This window comes from Globicephala melas, chromosome 8 (assembly GCF_963455315.2).
Source record: "Globicephala melas chromosome 8, mGloMel1.2, whole genome shotgun sequence".
Lineage (NCBI taxonomy): Eukaryota > Metazoa > Chordata > Mammalia > Artiodactyla > Delphinidae > Globicephala > Globicephala melas.
Window position 1 is genome coordinate 102,855,021 of NC_083321.1, and position 21,466 is coordinate 102,876,486.

General features: G+C 39.8%; 1 protein-coding gene across 10 annotated transcripts in view; it reads right to left on the reverse strand.

Moving 5' to 3' along the window:
* The window catches only part of ARHGAP32 (Rho GTPase activating protein 32), a 481,492-nt gene that overhangs the window by 44,608 nt on the left and 415,418 nt on the right, over window positions 1-21,466 (reverse strand). The window contains exon 1 of one of the 10 annotated variants that reach the window (XM_060304299.1): window positions 21,184-21,302. The exons of 8 other annotated variants lie outside the window; for them this stretch is intronic. The gene's annotated coding sequence lies outside the window, so the exon portion shown is untranslated. Of the gene's footprint in view, window positions 1-11,962; window positions 12,286-21,183; window positions 21,303-21,466 lie in introns of those variants that run through there. One more of the 10 variants, XM_060304298.1, reaches the window with a different exon arrangement.

Sequence of the window (21,466 nt, forward strand, 5' to 3'; positions counted from 1 at the left end):
AAACCTGCCATGATAGTTTGCCATATTGAACTGGGCTCTCTGCAAGTAGAGAGCAATAGGTTTATTTCTTTCACATCAGTTGGCAGTATCATATCTCGAATTACTGATTGAAATTAATTATATATTAACCAGGAAATACGTTCACAATTCAGCGATAACTGTTAAGGAAATAGATTTGTATTCATGCTCCTTCGACCAAACTCTCATACACAATAAAATTACATTAGTCAGAGGGCAACCTGGGTAGAACTGGACTTTCCAGGACACCTGGTAGCTTTGACTGTCTTTGGTGTTCTAAGTTTGGCTCAAGAAGAAGGAAAGCTGGCTATCTTTTCCTGTAGGGTAAAGACCATTCATATTTATTTTTCCTAAATAATGACATAAGACTCAAGTAGGAGCTTGCAGTATGACACAAAATTAAGACCAGTGGAGAGTGTCATTAGCAACTCTGTGCCCCCATCTGGCACTTGTGGGTTCTGGGAAATTGTGCTGATATGCGCACAACCTGGCTTCTACTCGGTGTGGCCATGCTGCTTCTGTCACCTTTCTAAAAACACTACTAAAGAAATTGGGAACTTTAAACCTAAACTTGTAATGGGAATGAGGGGTGGGTGTGGTCTCTTCCTGCCAACCTATATCCCAATGTGAGATACCAAAATAACTAATATTCATAATGGTGACTAGACATGCAATCTTAAATAATTTCTAAGTCTTCAAAGAAAGATTGAACTATGTTCTACACAATTTTAGTGTTGCTGCTATTGTTATTACAACTGGCATTCCAATTTAGAGATAATTATGGTGAAAAACTCTGGCATCCATAATTAAATAATCAATTACCTATTGAGATAGACAAATTTCATTGCACTGGAAATTTAAACTAATAAAAATACTCAATTTAGTTCCAAATTTGAAGATCTAACAACACTTCCGAATATAAATGTCTCTTCATATTAATTTTTTCTTCACTTAATATTTTCTTCCCATTTCTTAGACAATAAAATGGCTTTTGGACACTACACTGCCCCCACCCATTTTCTTATAACAAACTAGTAAACTCCTTAGTAAAACTACCTTTCGAGGAACAGAGTACGGAATACTGTCAATGAAATCAGGAGACTTCTCCTGAGGAAGGGAGAGTGGGGGACTGGCTTTAGACAGGTAAGTGCTTATAAACCCACTTCAGCAAAGGAACCTTGGAATACAGTGTAAAGTGTGTTAGGGTTAAGGTCCACCAAATATGGTGGATCAGAGAAATGAAAATGATAACAGACATTTCCACAGATAAAAAATACAACACAAAACAGTACTTAGACAAAAGCAAATCATACCACTGTGTATTCAAATTCCCTACTCTAGGGTTAAAATGCAACATGTGCCACAAGGCTACCTTCTTCCATATCATTTAGACAAGATTTCATGCTTGCAATTGCTTCAAACTTGACACAAACGCAACCAGACCAGTTCTTCCAGTAGTTAAAAGCTTTAGCAGTATGACACACAACTTACTATCTCCAAGGTAAATCTTTATGATACCAACAACCAGTTTATAGGGGCACGGTGAACCTTGAAATGGAGAGGCAGGGCACCAGGAGTTTCTAACTACACAAGTATAGTAGTTCTCCAGCAAATCCTAAGAATTCTCCTTTTCTCATAATACTTCACTTAAATTCAGAGTTCTCTAAATTGGGTCTTAGAAATCTTCTAGACTGACGTGAGAGAAGTCTGGGCTTGAAGTAATTTCTCAGTAAATTAAATGAAAGGAAGATGATTTGTGTGAGATAAGAGCCTTGGCATTAGGTTTATTTGATTATATGCATCAAGTTCTAAGATCTGTAATGAATTCATATGGCCAAGCAGACAGAGTGAGAGGGTAGAAGTGGGATGCATAATACCTGAGGAGATTATCTTGGTTAACCTAAGGTATAATAAAGTATGAGTGTAAGGTTTACATGTCCAATGGATTTTCACAATTGAACACAATGTCCTGCCTTTTGCTCAAATTTTTACAAACATAGATTAGATGACCATTTGATGGAAATTTAAGAGACTGGAATAGAAATACAGGCAACTGGACTCTGGGATATTTAAGGGTCTTTATAACCTCTCAAATTCTGTCTCTGTTGCATACTTTGAAATATTTTATGTTAAATAAATATGAAAAGATTCAAATTTTAATACAAAATTCCATAAACTTGCTTTCATTTAACGCACAACAACATATATATTCATACCAATAGATATGGAGAAAGGACTTTTCTCTAAGCAATGTCAAATTGATTTTTCCCTTACTTTGTTATTATATCCACAGACTAGTTTTCTAAAAAAAATTCTGCTCTTCAAGATCAGCCAAGATGGTGTAGAAAGACTCTGAGCTCGCCTCCTCTCACGGGCTCCCCAGAATTACAACTATTTGCAGAACGATCATCGATGAAAAAGACCAGAACCTACCAGAAAGGATCTTCTACAACTAAAGATATAAAAAAAGAACCACAACGAGACAGGTAGGAGGGGTGGAGTTGCAATACAGTCAAACCTTCAGGGTGGATGAACCACAGCAGGAGACTAGTAATAACTACGGAGCTTCTACCAAAGAAGTGAGGGGTCCAAGCCTCATGCTGGGCTCCCCAGCTCAGGAGTCCTGCACCAGGAAAACAAGTCCCCAGAGCATTTGGCTTTGAAGGTCACCAGAGCTTACTTTCGGGAGTCCCGGAGGGTTGGGGGATATAGAGACTCCACTCTTAAAGGGCACACAGAATCTCACACACTCCGGGAGCCAGGGCAGAAGCAGTGATTTGAAAGGAGCCTGGGTCAGACCAGCCTGCTGATCTTGGAGAGTCTCTCCGAGGCAGCGAGCAACTGCAGCTCCCCTGGGGACACAGACACAGGTGGTAGCCATTTTTAAGGAGTCCGGTCTACCATGTGGACACTGGTCCTGGCAAGCACCATTCTGGAATCCTCCCTCTAGCTTATCGGCCTCAGGACCCAGCCCAGCCCCCAACCCATCAGCCTATAGGCGCCAGTGCCGGGGCGCAACAGGCCAAGCAACTAACTGGGTGTAGAAACAGCCTCACCCACCAACAGACAGGCTGCTTAAGACTCCCAAAGCCCACAGCCGCCCCTAGACACAGCCAGGCCCACCAGAGGATCCAGGACCCAGTCTCACACAACAGTGCACAGACAATAAACCTGGGACCCCCAGGGACCTCCAGAAAGAGACCCTGGGACCCAGCTCCAACCACCAGAAGGCAGGCAGCAGGCCCAGCATCCTCTGGGCCTTGGCCTCATCCTCCAGCCAGCTAACACAAGTTCTGGGACATCCCAGCCTCCACAGCCAAGGGCGCCAGGAAGCAGCGCTACTCACCAGCCATCTGATACCAGCCCTAGGACCCCTGGGCTCTGCAGCCAGAACCCAGGACCCAGCCCTGCCCTACAGGAGGCCAGCACTAGTCCCAAGACCTGGCTTCACTCACCAGTGGGCAGGCAACAGCCCCGGGATCTCCTGAACCCTGACTCTGCCCCCCAGTGAGCCAGCGCTAGTCCCAGGCCCCCACAGGGTTCCACAGTCAGCCTCTTGTGACCCAAGCCCAGCACAAAGCTCTGGTGATGAGAGGGGAGTTCGCTGCTGGGACGCCAAGGACACCTCCTACAAAAGGCCACTTCTCCAAGGCAGGGAAATGCAACCAACCTACCAGATACATATAAACAAAAACAACAAATATTTTCTCCCATTCTGTAGGTTGTCTTTGATTTTGCTTATGGTTTCCTTTGCTGTGCAAAAAAGCTTTTCAGTTTAATCAGGTCCCATTTGTTTATTTTTGTTTTTATTTCCATTACTTTAGGTGATGGATCCAAAAAGATATTGCTGCGATTTATGTCATCATTTCCATGCATGTTTTTATACTTTAGCTGTACATGTATACAGCCATAAGCAATATATATTACCATTTTGCATGTTTTTAAAATTTGTAGAAATGGAATCATACTATACCAAACCTTCCTCAAAGTTATCTATTTTGAGAATATATAACTGTGGCTCAGTATATCCCTTTTAATTGCATTATAGTATTCCCCTGTAAGTATATACTACAGCTGTACTCCCATTCTGTTGACTGTCATTCAGAGAGTTCTGAAGTTTTTGTTATTACAATCAGTACTGCACTGAGCAATCTGGTGTCTCCTGGCACAGCTGAGAGAATTTCTCTGGCACTCATGCTGAAGACTAGGACAACTGGGCTGTAGAGTATGTACTTTTCAACCCTATTTCAACTCTGCTAGAATATTCTCTAAAATGATTTACCAACATAACCTTCCCATAGGGTGTACTTCAGGATTCCACTCTTCATTTCTCTGTCCTATTCAGTTCTGTCAGACTTTTTCATTTCTATCAATCTGATCAGTATTATTATTCCACTTTAAAGTGCACTTCTGTGCTTGCTAATGAGATTAGGCATTGTTTCATGTTCATTGGTCATTCAGTCTTTCTCTTCAGTGAAATAACTGTTCACATCCTTGGCCCATTTTACTATTCGGTTGTCTTTTTCTTACTGATGGGCAAGAATCTTTATATAATCGGGAAACGAGTCCCCTGTCAGTTACTTATGTTACAAACATGTTCTCCCAGTCTTTGGCTTATCTTGTCTAAATTTCTAATCACGTCTTTGTGTATGGTTTCCATGCTTTAAGATATCTTTCCCTACCCAAGGTCATAAGCATACTGTCTTATTTCTTTTAAAGCCTTTATTTCCTAAACCTGTTTCACTTGAAGGTTTTTAATTGCCGTTGAACGTTTTTGTATGTTTGGGATGAGGCAGATGTGGTCACACTACTTTTTTCTTTACGCACAACCAATTATTTCATCACCTTTTACTGGATAATTCTTTCTCCATTGATTTGTAAGGTTAATTCTTACATGAAAAATGTGTATAGTATGTGAGGGGTCTGTTTCTGTGTTCTCTCAATCCTCCCAGTCTCTCTTCATCAATTCCTCACTTTCTTAATTTCTAGCATTTTATAGGTCTTAATACCTGGAAAAATAAGTCCCTCCACTTATTCTTCAAAACTGCCTTTACATTTTTTGTTTTGTTTTGCAGTACACGGGCCTCTCACTGTTGTGGCCTCTCCCGTTGTGGAGCACAGGCTCCGGACGTGCAGGCTCAGTGGCCGTGGCTCACGGGCCCAGCCGCTCTGCAGCATGTGGGATCTTCCCGAACCGGGGCATGAACCCATGTCCCCTGCATCGGCAGGCGGACTCTCAACCACTGCGCCACCAGGGAGGCCCTGCCTTTACATTTTTAGCCCTTTACTCTTTCATATAAATTTTAGCATCTGCTTCTCTAATTATAGGAGGAAAAAAACTTTGGGGAATTCGATTGAAGCTGCATTGAATTACAGATTATTTTAGAGGAAAACTGACTTCTTTTCAATATTGAGCCTTCCTGACCATGAAGACAGTATATCTCTCCATGTATTTAAGATTCTTTTATGTCCTTCAGTAAGTTTTTCTAGTCTTTCTCCATAAAGGTCTTACTTACTTTTGTTATAGCTATTCTTAGGAAACTTATGATTTTCATTGCTATTGTAAATGGTACTATTTTCTAAATGAGAGTTTCTAATAATTTATTACTGGTATATAGAAACACAACTAGCATGGTGTGACAGACTACTGAGGTTCCAATCATGCCTCTGTGACTTCTAGCTGTATGACTGTGGACAAGGTACCTAATTCTCAGACCTCATTTTCCTCATCTATGAAAAAGTTAAAAACAGTAATTACCTAATAGGATTGCTGTGAGAATTAAATATAAAGCACTTTTTTTCTGCTGGATAGGAAAAAAAAACCTTAATAAATATTAGGTACTCTGTTGTCACTGTATTATTTATCTTTCATTCAGCAACCTTGCTCAACTCTGTTAATACTTCTAATAATTTGACAGTAGATTCTTCTGGATTTGAAGACAGTCATCTACAAATAGTACATATTTATCCCTTCCATGTCTTTTTGTCTAGTTTCACTGAACCCTGAATAAATGATGATCTTGTTCTTGACTTCAAATAGATTGTTTCTTATGTCTCACCATTAAGAATAAAATTTTCTTGGGTTTTTGGGTAGAAACCTTAAATAGATTTAAAAAACCCCCTATTGTTAATTGCCAAGATACATAAAATGAACAAGTATTGACCTTTATCAAATGATTTCTCTGTATCTATTAAGATAATCATTTAGTTTGTTTTGTTTAGTTTTTAAGTTTTGAACGTGACAAACTAGATGCACTTTTTTTTTTTTTTTTTGCGGTACGCGGGCCTCTCACTGTTGTGGCCTCTCCCGTTGTGGAGCACAGGCTCCGGACGCGCAGGCTCAGTGGCCATGGCTCACGGGCCCAGCCGCTCCGCGGCATGTGGGATCTTCCCGAACCGGGGCACGAACCCATGTCCCCTGCATCGGCAGGCGGACTCTCAACAAGTGCGCCACCAGGGAAGCCCTAGATGCACTTTTAAAGTCTTGCTTTTATACTCATGTGGTAAATCTCCTTTACTCCTACTTGCCCTGTATCCATTGCAGGGATGTAAATGAGTACGAAAGACTGGAGAAGGTAAGTGGCAACTTAAAAAACTAAAGCCTTAAGCCAAGGCAAGAGTCCCTCTTAGAAACTGTAAAAAACACAGGGATTCTGCAAACATATTATAAGTGTCTTTCAATAAAAGAACACAAACATAAAATTCTACAGGGTACAAGTATAGACAAAGAATTCTAAAAACAGGAAAACTGTAATAGGTTGCTGATGCCTTAAATAGCAGCAAAGAAATATGACATAGATTTATATTTACATTCTTAATCAAAGAGCTGAAGTGAACTGTGTTACTCAGCATTTTCAAATTTATTAAAAGGGATATTGGGAAGAGATACCAAAATTAACTTATTTTTAGCATGTCCTGAAAGGATCTGTCAGCAACTCAGAAACACAGCTTTTGAACCAGTTTAGTCAGCACTCATGCTGGGAAAAATATGATATAATAATTACTTAGTTTATAGCCTTGAGTATATCAGTTAAATTACTTTTAAACTAAACCAACAAAGCTTTTATTTGAAAATAAAAGGACTTAGAAATTAAACTGATTCACTAGAGTAGTAATTTGACAAACTTTTAAAGAAAAATTTCTATATGAGCAAGATTATATGTTACTCAAATATTAAACCAACTGAACTAAAAACACTTTTTCCAGTAACTGAAATATAGAACCTTTGATAACTTTTCCTTTTTCATAATATAGAAGAGCTTTAACATAAATAAAGCAAAAGGATGAATAATGATGTAAAGGGAGTTCTTTAAGCCAATGACTGAAAATACACATGAATGATTCTGATGATGTGTTTTGTTTGTTTGTTTGTTTGTTTTGTTTTTGCAGTATGCGGGCCTCTCACTTCTGTGGCCTCTCCCGTTGCGGAGCACAGGCTCCGGACGCGCAGGCTCAGCGGCCACGGCTCACGGGCCCAGCCGTTCTGCGGCATGTGGGATCCTCCCGGACCGGGGCACGAACCCGCGTCCCCTGCATCGGCAGGCGGACTCTCAACCACTGCGCCACCAGGGAAGCCCGATGATGTGTTTTTTTAGTCTTACAAAAAACACCATCCAAATCAGAGTTAAAGAGTTTCTTGCAAACCAAACTCAGAGTAGGTTTTTATTTGATGGAGTAAGGACATATCTAAGAAACTCTGTCACTGACTCTATTTTTCTCTCTGTAAATCTTCTGGTCTATCTTGCTAGATCTGCCCTTTCCCTGGCTCCACTCACTGGCCTCTTCCCAGGGCTAAAAAAGGCAAGATGAAGAAAAAGACTGAATCCTAAACCAGATCTCCAATGAAAACTGAAGGAAAATACAGAAATTCCAGTAATATCATAATACATGATACACTATTGTTTCTTTGATTTATTTGCTAGCAAGTCCCTGGTGAACACTACAATGGCCATTTATAATACTGCTTTTACTAGAAAGTGTCATATACTTTCTAAAGATTAATTTTTGAACTATGTTTCAGGAATGCACTGTAGTAAGAGAAAAAAAGGTAAATAGTATCTATACGTTCTGAATTTCTGAAAACTTATATTCTACCAGGTTGATACTCAAAATGCAAAATCCTCACTGTCTCTCTAGGAACTACTGAGTTTTCTTCTAATTTTTAAAGCAGGAATAAAGCAGTTTCAGCCTTGAGTTTCACTGATGCCCCCCCACCCATCCCAAAGTAGATGTCAAAGAAAATATGTAGATGTCAAAGAAAATATGTAGATAAGCTTGAGTATTAAATCTTAACGTACTGTTGAAGTTATTATGGAATAAGAAAGTAGAGAATCATTTTTGATCAATATGTTATAAACAATTTCAGAAGTAAGAGAAAAAGCACAGCTCTTTAACTGATGTGTGTAACAGCTGCCAGGGTAATATCTGGGGCCAGCCCAGGGATGAGGTTCTGGAATGTGGATGACTGTAACAATTTTGATATCTGTACATTCCAACCTCAAAGGGAGGAAACCAGGTATTTGAGAAATGTCATGTACGTGCAATACTGAATTTAAAATAGCACTGACAGTAATGGCTCTTGTTTGAAAATTTGTAAAGCTACTAACAGTTACATAAGTCAAATAGGCTTCCATTTACTCATAAGAGAGAAGAGGAGGCACTTCAAAAGGCATTACTGAGTGGAATGCAAATGGATGACACTAATAGATATAGAAAATAAATCTGTAGTAAATTTTAGAGAAGAGCTTTTCAGACACAGAGGAGATGCGAACAATTCATCTGGAAAAAGAGAAGCAGAAAACTGGCAACAAATTGCTTCTTCAGAATATCCAACACAACTCTTACGTGGAATAGCATGCCTGCGGTCAACTAAAATATTTGAGTATTTGAATAAAAATGTCTCTTTTTCAGGGTTAAGAATGAAACCAAAGCAACCTCATGGTGTTGCTCTTGCTAGAGCAGGACATCAACAGTGATAAACCACAATGGGCGTGCTATGTTGAAGCTTTAAAAATCATAGTTCCCTTGGGAAAATGGGCATCAGGTTACAAGAAGACATTATTTACATGATACATTTACTGTTCTCAGAGCTACGAATTTCAGAAACGAACATAAAGGCTTTGTGACCACCTAGAGGGGTGGGCTAGGGAGGGTGGGAGGGAGAGGCAAGAGGGAGGAGATATGGGGATATATGTATACGTATAGCTGATTCACTTTGTTATAAAGCAGAAACTAACACACCATTGTAAAGCAATTATACTCCAATAAAGATGTTAAAAAAATAATAATAAAAAGAAGGCTCAAATTTAGCTTATGTGATTTTAGGGTAATATAAGTAAATTTTACATTTTTCCTGCTAAAACTGATGTTGATTTTTTAAAAAAATAAATTTATTTATTTATTTTTGGCTGCATTGGGTCTTCGTTGCTGAGCACGGGCTTTTCTCTAGTTGCAGAGAGCGGGGGCTACTCTTCGTTGCGGTGCACGGGCTTCTCATTGCGGTGGCTTCTCTTGTGGTGGAGCACGGGCTCTAGGCGCGCGGGCTTCACTAGTTGTGGCACGTGGGCTCAGCAGTTGTGGCTCATGGGCTCTAGAGCGCAGGCTCAGTAGTTGTGGCACACGGGCTTAGTTGCTCCGCGGCATGTGGGATCTTCCCGGACTGGGGTTCGAACCTGTGTCCCCCACATTGGCAGACGGATTCTCAACCACTACACCACCAGGGAAGTCCCTGATACTGATTTTTATTTTAAAATTTTAAATTATAAATTAAAACAATAAATGTGATTGGTTTTGTTCCTCAACTCTGTACAAAAACAAAGCAAGAATTTTTTTTAACTTTACCCCTTTAGTTATATAAAAGACTCTGACTAATTTCATTTCTAAATACAGAACAGAAAGATTTGCATTTTAGCAGAGGAGAGTAGGAGGAAACATGAGGTGGCTATAAATTCCTGACACTAAAGGATTCTAACACTAGAGTGGGTTATAATAAAAAGACTATAGAAGCCTCTCTGCTAAGAATTTTTAAATGATCTAAGCTCTTATTTTTCCAGGATGAACTAGTACTATTTGATGTGAAGCTTAAAAACTAGTACTATTTTAAGAGAACAGTTATTTATAAATTACAATAACTACATATTCTTAGGAATTCAGTAACATGATAAAGTTCTAGAAGTCTGAACATGTAGAACCTTAATCTTAACAGTGTGAAAATACTTTTCTTGAAATTCTTTCTTTCTTTTTTTATTAGATTAAAATGTAATCATATTCAGTTTGATGTCAAATAACCCTCTGCGCTTTATGAGCCTATGAAGTTTGGTGTGGAACACTGATACGATCAGGGTGGGTTTTGTTTGTTTTTGTGGGTTGTTTCTCCCCACTCCCCACCCCAACATTTTCTTTTGCAGGAGCTGGAGGGGCAAAGCTCCATATTTGAGGAAGACAGAACTGATAATAAGAACCCTTTATTTAAAGGCAGAAGTCTTAGAAGCCTGCCCTACAAAAGACCTGACCTTTGGCATGAGAAATAAGAACATGGGCCTTGCAGTCAGACAGACCTAAGGGCTTGAATCCATTCTCTAATCACTTCCCAATTTGCAAGGTCTTGAGCAAATGACCTATTTAAGTCTCAATTCCCTCAAATACACAATGAGAATGACTATAACAATAGCATCACTCGGGGTTACTACAATGCTTACATGAAATTACATATGCCAACCACTTAACTCTGCAAGTGTCAATAAACAGGAGTTACTTCACCACTATAATTTCTCTGAACACTTGAAGAATCTTCCACGGTACGAGGCTAATCAGACCCTGAGTCAGCTTTCCAAACCAGGTTTGATCACATCTGGTTGTACCTCCTAAATTCAGGGCTGAGATCACTAAGGAAGGGTGCACACAAACACAGGGTCGCTTCCTAGTTCTTCCCCCTCTAATTGTCTTATGTGTAAACTTAACCTAAGAAACTTTAGATTTCTGCTCTCTCCTACTGAATATCATAAAGTACTACATAGTATGTTAAAAAAAGAGAAGTTACAGTCTCAAACCATTATCATATGAGCAACTAGTGCCTCTTTAAAAGTTGACAGTGAAAAAGAGCTCTAAATTCTGAGGTTCCCCCATTTGTGGTTTTGAAAATTAAAATATCAATATTATTTAAAGAGTAGTAGAAAAGAAAAATGTTCAGCTTCTTAACAGGACTAATCTGTGATTCAGAGAAAATTGTGGTCTCCATGTTATCTTAATGAAAAGCATTTACAACCAAGATCTGAAGAAGCACCATATAAATATGGAATACTACCCTAATGGTAAGAAAATCTCTGCAAGAGGAGAAAAGGGTTAATACCAACATATCATGGATAGAGACAGTTATCCGTACTAATGCCAATGAGGGAAAAAAAGAAAAACAATACTTGAAGATAAAAGTGCAGAAGGGTTACTTCTTTGTGCTAATTTGAACAGTCTCTTTATACAGTCTACCAAATTCTTTATGGTAAAGCAGTGCTGCCTATTTTCTATTAGTCAATAACTGAGATGCTATTTACGCAGCAGGGAAAAAATTTTAAATATGATATATACTTGTTGCTTATGAAACAAAGGTATGTTCTTTTAAACACGTAAACTTTTGTACCTTAACCTGAGGTCTAGAAAGCATTAAGAAATAAGCTGATTTGAAATTTTAAAATGAGTATTTCCTAAAACTAGGAAAGTAAGAGATAATACCTACGTAGTACGATCTACTTGAAAAAATGATCATCCCTCTACAAACATGACAAACCTTAAAGCTCAATTATTCAATTTTCTGGATAACTAAATAATTAACCACTCACCTAAAAGCAGCCAAGGAAGCATGTGCCCAAATGTAATATAAAAATAGTCTCAGTGAAATATTCTGAGTATTGCTGGGGTCAAACATTTGAATAATTGATTGAGATGTCCTTACCTCTTGCTGTGGCACAAGTTTTAGGATCAACAATTAAAATTACTCCAGATGACTGCACTTAGCAGTAGATTCGACAGGATACCACCGCTCAGCATTCCATGCAAAAGTGTGCCGAATGAATCATAATCACACTGGCTCAGACCTTATCCACCACGGGATAACTCCAAGTCAAAGCTTCACGGCACTCTGAGGTTCCAGCTCTGCTTTCGGGCCCTGTTTCTGCTTTCAGCAGTTTTCTTGGCCCTGTTTCTGGTCTTTAGTCAAGCCGAGCAGCTTGTGTGTGCGAGAGCGCTGCTTGGAGGAACTTAATCCTCTCTCTCTGCACATCCTGCTTTGCAGCGCAGGAGAACTGCCCCAGCCCAACCACACTTGCAGAACAGGCTTTACCAGTATGACTCCACCCACCAGCTTCACACAGGTGCATATTTTCTGCTCAGAATAACACCACTATGAAATTGATATTCAGTCTTTGATTTTTTAAAAAGTCACTTACTATTCAGTTGTTTATATTTGCTATCCACATGGGAGACAATGTATCCTATAAAAATGATGGTATTTACGCCCAAATAAAATAAGAAAAGTAACTGATCAAGCAGGAAGTATTGTCTGTAAAAGGCTGAGTCATTAAACTGGCAGCAACAGGCTAGGAAAACATGACTTTGAATATCTTTGCTGATAATGAGCTGTGACTGTTTTCTACTTAGACTGGCAAAAAAAATTATCAATTTATACTGCCTCTGTGTGAAAAATTCTGAGATTGGAATGCACAATTTTTTAATATGCAAATAAAAAGTTTTAAAACCTGAAAAGTTTTTTTTTGGATTAAAAATCCAGAATTGTGCAACAGTATAATTCAACTATACTTCAATACCAAAAAAATCCAGAATTAAATTTTCCTGATTATGACCTCCTCCTTTATACACTGCCCCAGTGTTAAAATTGTAGCTCTACTTATACAAACATTGAAAAGATTCATTATTTATACTTAATAACAGTACTGCACTGTGTTAACCCAATTAGAATTAGTTGAAGAAATAAATGAATTGGAAGAGATTAACGTATTTTCTGTTCCAAATGACTTTTTACTAATACCAATGTAAATTCATGTTCACATATTTGTTTTTAGTAAATAAAATAATGTTACACGTGCCAGACAGATTTTAAGTACTTTACAGATAGTCTTCATTATAACCCTATGAAGTTGATTCGAATACTATTCCCATCCTAGACATGAGGAAGCCAAGGTGGAGGATTAAGCAATTGCCAAGGTCAAACAAGTAGGAATTGTTGAATTCAAGATACCCAGGGAGTATTTATCATGCACAGTGCCAAAATCTGCTACCGATCAAATGTATTCATTCCTTCCTTTCTGATCATAGCTCTGAATAAAGAAGTGTTGATAACTGGTAGGCCACAATAAGAAAAACAATGAATTGATGTGATTTCACAATCTGAAAGACCACAGAGAACTCCAGTGTGTGGCAGGAACAAAACATGTTAATTTTTACCAATGGAACAGCTGTGAATTTATGGATTTTGTTGAATAGGAAATGAGGCTCTTAAAGTTTATTCATGGTGGAGAAAGCAAAGCCACCCCTCCTTCTACCCCCTCCTCAGCACTGAAGACAGCAAGGGAGGGCAAGGGAAAGAGGAACGCGAGAGCGAAGGAAGGGGGAAGGGGAAGAGGAATCCCTGCTGTAGAAAAGCCATTTGGGGGAATACTCGGTACAACTTAACACATGAGCACAGAGAGGAGTAAATAAATTCGACGGTAGTTTGCCTGAGTGCAGGAGAGTGACAAAACGACCCTCGCCTGTAACCTAAAGGCTGCACTCTGTGCCGCATAAAAACACAAGGTAAGAATGAGTGTGTGCCAACACTGGTGAAGCTGGAGTGAGGTCTGTCAATCTAGTTCCCTGCATTGCGACAGTGCCGATTTCCTGGTTTTGATAATGTACAGTATAGTTATGTAGGGTGTTACAACTGGGAGAAGCTGGGTTTTGAGTATATGGGGCCTCTCTGTACTATTTTGGTAACTTCTGAGACTATAATTATTTCAAAATAAAAAGTTAAAAAATATGGCTGACTGAAAAGCATTATGCTCTGTCTTCTAAAGACTGCTGATGGCACAGGAGAGGTCACCTGTTATTTTTCTCTTGTAGGAGGTTATCCTGTGAAGGACTAAGATGTATCCGTGTGGGCAGCGGGGGCAACAAGACAACTCACTGGAAAGGCAAAGGCTACCTTCCAATCATTCTGTCATAAAAATTACCCGAATTATTCAAACCCTTGACAGTACGTCTGTAAATTCTGCCAGTTTCATGGCCAAAAACATATCCAGAATTAGATCACATCTCACTCCTTCCACAGCTACCCTCCTGGTCTGAGCCACCAACATCTCTTGGTGGGCTCATCACCACAGCGTACACCCATGTCATCTCCTGTCCTGAACACAGCAAGCAAGGGGATCCTTTACGTAAGGTGAGGCAGGTCACACAGCTCTGCTCAAAACCTTCTAACGTCTTCCCATCTAATTTTAAATGAAAGCCAAAATCCACACAGTGGCACCGGAGCCCCAAGGAGAATCTGATGCCCTTTCACCTCCAGACCTCATCCTATGTCTTGACTCACTCACTGCTCCAGTCAAACTGGCCTTCCCACTGATCCTTTGACAAGCCCCGACACACACTCGCTCAGTGTCCTTACACTTGCAGTTCCCTCTCTGGGAAGCTCTTCCCCCAGGTAACGTGCGTATCTCTACTCCTCATCTCCTGCGAGTCTCTGCTCAAAAGCTACCTTCTAATGAGCCTGTCCCCAACCACTCTACCCTCCTTTGAAATTACAACCCCACATGAACCACATCCAGTACTTCCTAACCCCTGTACCAACCCCCCTTCTAGGCTTCATTTTTCTCCAGAGCACTTACCTACCTTAGTATATATGTATTGTGTTTGTTTGCCTCTTTCTCTCCCTCTCATCCCACTTAAGTACCAACAACAAAATAACAATATTTTTGTCTGTTGTGTTCACTATTTTAGCCCTAGTACTTGGTATGCACTCAATAATTGTCTGATCAGTGAATGAACAAATACCAGAAATGATCAGAAATGGAAAAGCTGCTTTATTTATGGCAAGGATTAGATCGAGCCCACCCCTAGCACTGGCTAAAACATAAATGGGAGTTTAGGAAACATTTTTGATAATTACAGTGGACATTATTCTTGTTTATAATTATTAATCAACCGGTTTAAAACAAACACTATGTATAAAGGATACAAATTAATATAAAATAGAATATCTATCCACGAGCAAAACAATCTAAGTGAAGAAGAAAGACACACAAAAAGTGAAGTATCAAATTCAAAATAACTCATTGCCATACACTATTTCCAAGTGAGTGACACAAAGAATAGCTACTGTAGGCTGAAATGTAGTCCCTCGTTATTCAAAACATAGTCTTAGGACCAGTATTACGGAATTACCTGGGAGTTTCTTAGACATAAAGAATGTCAGGCCCCACCCTAACGAATGATGGTCTACAGTTTTTAACTCTCTCTCTCAGGCAGACTGAATGCACAATCAAGTTTGTGAGGCAGCAGCTTAAGGAGCCTTCGTGAAGAACAGAGTAAGTCATCTGAGGCAGAAGAAAGGTCACAGGCAGGGAAAGGGGCAGACCCAAAGTATAAATGAGTGGAGAATAAGGAAACATGCTCTGATGCTGAGCAGAGAGGAGAAAAGGAAAAAGCAGGTTACAAAGATAAGTGAGTTCTCAGTATTTATGGAGCATCTTAAATTCTAGGCTAAAGATTTTGTATATAATTCTGGCACAAAGGGAAATCACTGAGGTTTTCTGAAGTCAGGGATTACAAATTAAAAGCTGTATTCTAAAATTTTATTTTAGTAGTAAATATTAAGATAAAGTAATTCTACAGGCATTAATTGTGCCTCCACTGTGCACGTATCCTGTGGGGGAGACAAGGATGAATGAGACACACTTGTCAATTGTGAGGAGACTGCAATTTCGTGAGCAAGTGGAACAGCTGCTGTTAGATCTGACTTGAGGACAAACAGGACACGGGCCTAGGAGAGACGGGTCAGGGAGAGATGGGCCAGGGAGAGACGGGTCAGGGAGAGACGGGCCAGGGAGAGACGGGTCAGGGAGAGACGGGCCAGGGAGAGACGGGCCAGGGAGAGACGGGTCAGGGAGAGACGGGCCAGGGAGAGACGGGCCAGGGAGAGACGGGCCAGGGAGAGACGGGTCAGGGAGAGACGGGCCAGGGAGAGATGGGCCTAGGAAGAGACGGGCCTAGGGAGAGATGGGCCTAGATAGAGACAGGGCAGGGAGAGACGGGTCAGGGAGAGACGGGCCAGGGAGAGATGGGCCTAGGAAGAGATGGGCCTAGGGAGAGATGGGCCTAGATAGAGACAGGGCAGGGAGAGACGGGTCAGGGAGAAATGGGCCAGGGAGAGACAGGCCTGGGAGTGACAGGCCCGGGAGAGATGGGCCTGGGAGAGATGGGCCAGAGAGAGACAGGCCTAGGGAGAGACGGGCCTGGGAGAGACAGGCCCGGGAGAGATGGGCCGGGGAGAGATGGTCAGGGAAACTTTCATGGACAAGAAGATTATGGCCTGAGTCTAAATACAAGGAAAATTTCAACTGGGCAAAATGGGGAGGAGGGCATTTCAGACTGTAGGAACAGTCGGTGCAGTAGGAGCAGAGGGAAAGCTATGACACCACGTGGTATGTGCTGAGGACACAGAAACAGAGCCCAGTGAGCACAGGGAGAGAGAGCAGAACGGGAGAACGGAAAAGGAAGATGGCCGGAAGCAACACAGTGAAGTAGTCTGGAGGTATGTTTTATATGTAATGAGGAACTATGGAAAGATGTATTTTAATTAATTAGAGAAGCCTTAGAAAGAATGATGGCTGAAACAAAATCAGCAAATTAAGTAGGTTCCTATAAGCACTTCTTTTCATCTTCCATTCAACACATCTTTTGCCCTAATATCTCTTCTGTTCATATACAGAAATACATTTTTATTTACTCTTGTTGTAATAAAACCAAAACATTCGTTTTTAGAGAGAAAACAATAAATTTTACCTCTATTCAATGTTCCATGGTGGGAAAATTCTGGGTTTTGAGTTAAACAATCGCAAATGAGTGTAATCCATCTGGCGCACAGCCAGGGCTACCTAGGTGTGGACAGTGGCTACTAGGAGAGGTCAGAAGACTTCTGCAAGTTCAGCTCTGAAAGCTCAGGCACAGCGTGGAGCTTTCTGAGGCTCAGTTGCTCCACTAGTTAAAAAACTAATAAGAACCTGCTGTATAGAAAAATAAATAAAATTCAAAAAAAAAAATAGCGGTGTGTGGGGGACAGAAATACATTCCGCATCCTTAGTACACTGCAGGGCTGTATCGAAATTCAAATTCCCATTTAAATAACAAAAATACAGTATTCAAAAACTCTAAGGCAACTACAAATATGTGATGTTATGAATTTTCTGTTTTTCCCTGATGCAGAGTGAGAAAGTATTATCTTGATGTATCCCTTACCATGTATTCCGAGAGAAAACCACCCGGGCATTCTAGCATTTTGGAACTCTTTTAAGTCTTACATCAATGCCTCCTAGGGTACTGATTTTCATATCTGATTCTTAAGGTATTTGCCTCCAGAGTAATAAAGTAATGTGTTCAATGGGAAGAATATTCAATACAACATTCCATTTCAGGTAAGTAAAAACCTGAACCTTTTTACTTGCTATAGAGTGGTCACCGCATACTAAAGTGATGTCAGGAAACATGGTTACAGAAGAGCAAAGTGCTGGACCTTCAAAGAAAGAAAATGGAAATAATCCAGAAGTAAACAAATGAAAACAAAAGGAAAAAAAAACTATAATTAGGCAAAACTGCAAATAAAACAACAACAAAACACAAGATACTAGAGGACCAGTTTCCTAAAAGGATAACACAAGGACTTTTTAATTTCAAAATTATGCCACAAATTCAGGCTGTGTTACCTTATAAACTACTTATAAGGATTTCCTCAGCATTACATCTGATTACTAAGTCTTCCCCCAAAATGAAAGCCTCAGCTACTTCTATGTCTGCTAACAAAAAAATTCAGACAAAAATCTGTGATGCAAACTCTATTCAAGTGGCCATCCAGAGACGCTCCTTTCCTCACCATGGTCCCATGAAAACTACTGCAATTCACTTGTTTCAGTGGTATACTGTGAAATATTTGCATATAGATTTATACCAACAAATAATATATTAAATAAGCACCTACATAAACTAAATAGACCTAGTTTCAGACACTCCTGAATTTAAATGATATAACATAGTAAATAAACGTAAGTCGACAAAAAATAACAGCTGATACTTATTAGGTATCCAGGGGCTTTAAATGCCTTATCTCTAATCTTTAAAAGAATCTTGCCTCACTTCTTAGATGAGGAAATTTAAAATCAGAGAAGCCAAATGACATGCATATGGACAGTAACACATGGCACAGGGATGAAAATTCAAGGCTGCGGCCTGTGCTCTCACCTCTTTGAGCTGCTTTTCACATAGGTATATACATTAAATAAAACATCTGCATTAAATCTGTTATCACAAAATATCTATTTTATGGGGCGGTTGCATTAAGACCCTAAGAAATTACCTATTTGGACAGGGTGGAGTGAAGGGTAGATTATAATCTATGTAAAGTAATATATGATCATTGTAAAGGAGTTAAACAATACAGGAGCAGAGGAAAACAATGAAATGTCTCTTGTTATAGCTACAATCTCATTCCGCTTTCCAGTCAGGTATGTATCCTTCCTGATCCTCTTCTATGAGTTTACAATGGGATTATACTGTTGCGTGATTTGCTTTTTCATTTAACAACACATCACAGAAAAAATCCCCTGGGTTAGCACATAGGCTTCTACCTCATTCCTTTTGAGGGTTGCACAGTATTTCACAGTATGGAAGTATAAAATCTATTTTGAAAAAGTAATTTCAAACATTTGTGTATTAAAGCAATATTGTAAGGAATATTTACCTGGATAGGAGGTAAAAAATGCAAAGTGACCAATTAAAAAATGACAAAGGACTTGAATAGACACTTCTCCAATAAGCACATGAAAAGATGCTCCACATCATTACATTTCTGTATAGTCACCATCTGGGTCAACAGAACATTACCAGCACTTCAGAATCCTCTCTCCTACCCATCTACTCACTCTCCTCTCCAAATGAAACCACTGTCCAAACTTTATCACCACCTAACAGTCTTGAACTGTATGATTTTGAACTCTCTCTTTATATATATGGAATTACCCGGTGTAAGTGTGTGTGTAAATCCGGCTTCTCCCACTCCATATTTATTTTTGTGAGACTCATCCATGTTGCTCCACACAGACATAACTCATTTCATTTTCATTGGTGTGGAAGAATCCACTGAATGAACATGCCTTTATTTATCCATTCCACTACGGATATACTTTTGAGTTCTTTAGTTTTTTGACAATTAGGAATAAGGTTGCTATGAACATTCTATACACATACCTAAGAACGGAACTGCGGGGTCACAAGGTATATACATGACAAACTTAGTAGGCAGTGCCAAACAGTGCTTGTCCTGCATTACGCTTCCCTGGCAGTGTATGAGAATTCCCACAGGTTTACATCCTTGCCAACTTTTGGTATCACTACTCTTAAATTTTAAGCATTCTGGCGGGTGTGTTTTTGTGAGTTAATAAAGTTTTTACTTGCATTTCCCTAAAGACTAATGATGTGGAACATCGTGTCGTGTGCTTATTCCGCATTTTGGTATTTGTTGTGAAATACCTGATCAAGTTTTCACTCAATTAAAATATCTGTTTATCTGTCCTTTTCTTACTGATTCTTTACACACTTTGGTTACGTGACCTTCGTCAGATATATGTACTGCAAATATCTTTCTCACTGTGTGATTTGCCTTTTTCACTATCTTAATAGCATATTACAATGACACTCTGAACTTTAAGTTTAATGATTAAGCTTCTCAGTTATTATTACTGATTTATGTCTAACCCAAGATCATGAAAATAGGTCATGAAGATATTCTACAGTATTCTCTTCTAAGTCTTGTTGTTTTACCTTTCATATACAGATCTATAATTCTCCATGACCTAGCAACTTTTATTGAAATGGCTGTCTTTTTCATAATGCTCTGCAGTGTATGAATCAAGCATCTATATGGACACAGGTTTGTTCCTGGACTCTATTCTTTTCCACTGTTCTATCTGTCTATCCTTGCATTAATCTCAGTCTCTTAATGAGTGAAGCTTTAACAGTAAGTCTTGATATCTATTGTATTAATTTTCCCACTTTTTTGTTCTTCAAAACTGTGTTGTGTGTTTTGGGCTCTGCATTTCTATACAAATTTTAGAATCGATTTAGAATCAGTTGCCAATTTCTAGAAAAATCCTAACTCAAAGCTTGGGGCAGTATCAGCAACTCTGCCCTGTTGGGCTCTGAACTCCATTTGTTGTTCCGTGAGTGCTGTGACATTCTCTACTCCATCAGCTGATACCCTAGGGGGCTAATGTCCCCATACACTGGGGTCACGTATCTGGATGTCCTTCTTCTGCTTAATCTTAGCTCAGTAATTGTTTACTACCTTGTTAACTCTCCAGTCCTTCAAAGAGACCTTATATTTTTACATTTCTGTCCAAATTTTCTGTTTTCAGAGGGAGGGTTTGTCTAAATTCCCTAGTCCTTCATTTATAGAAGCTCATGCTTCAAAAGTAAGCTTTGCTTTTCTTCTCTCTTCACCCTCTCTCCACCTTCCGCCCTCTCCCTCCCTCCCCCAAACCCCCTCTTTCTTTCTTTCTGGAAGAAAAGGTGGATAAGGTGGGAAGGTGGGGACTCCACCATGGAAATTATAAAAAAGACCAAATGTTGATCCTAGAAACGAAACACCTGATATGAGAACTGAAGAATTCATTAGATGGGCTTCAGAGAAGCCTGCACAGAGGCAAGAGGTCAACAGAAAGCACCCAAGCTGGAGAGAGGACCAATGAGCCAACATCAAAGACATAACTGACATGTGGAGGAGGAGAGAGACAGAAGGGCGCAAAACAAATATCCGAGGAGATAACAGCTGAGAACACTAAAAACGTGAAGACAGACACCAGTAAATAACTGCTGGGTAAATGCTGCACAGGATAAACACACAGAAATCCTCACCTGCTTCCTTCCTCTTCCTCCCACCTCAGCCTCACCTGCCATTCAACCAGAACCTGTGGGGACTGAACTAAATGCCAATTTCTTTGGGACAAGCGTCTACCTTTCTTCCTCTTTTCTTTCCTCTTCTTTTCTCCGCCCCCTCCGCCCCACACACGTTCTTTTCCTTAAGGTACCATGGATACATGCTATCTTGGTCAGGACACAGTGACTCATCCATTTTATTTTTACATACACAAATAATTGGACATATGGCGAACACGAAGAAGAGCTCCAAAGGGAAGGT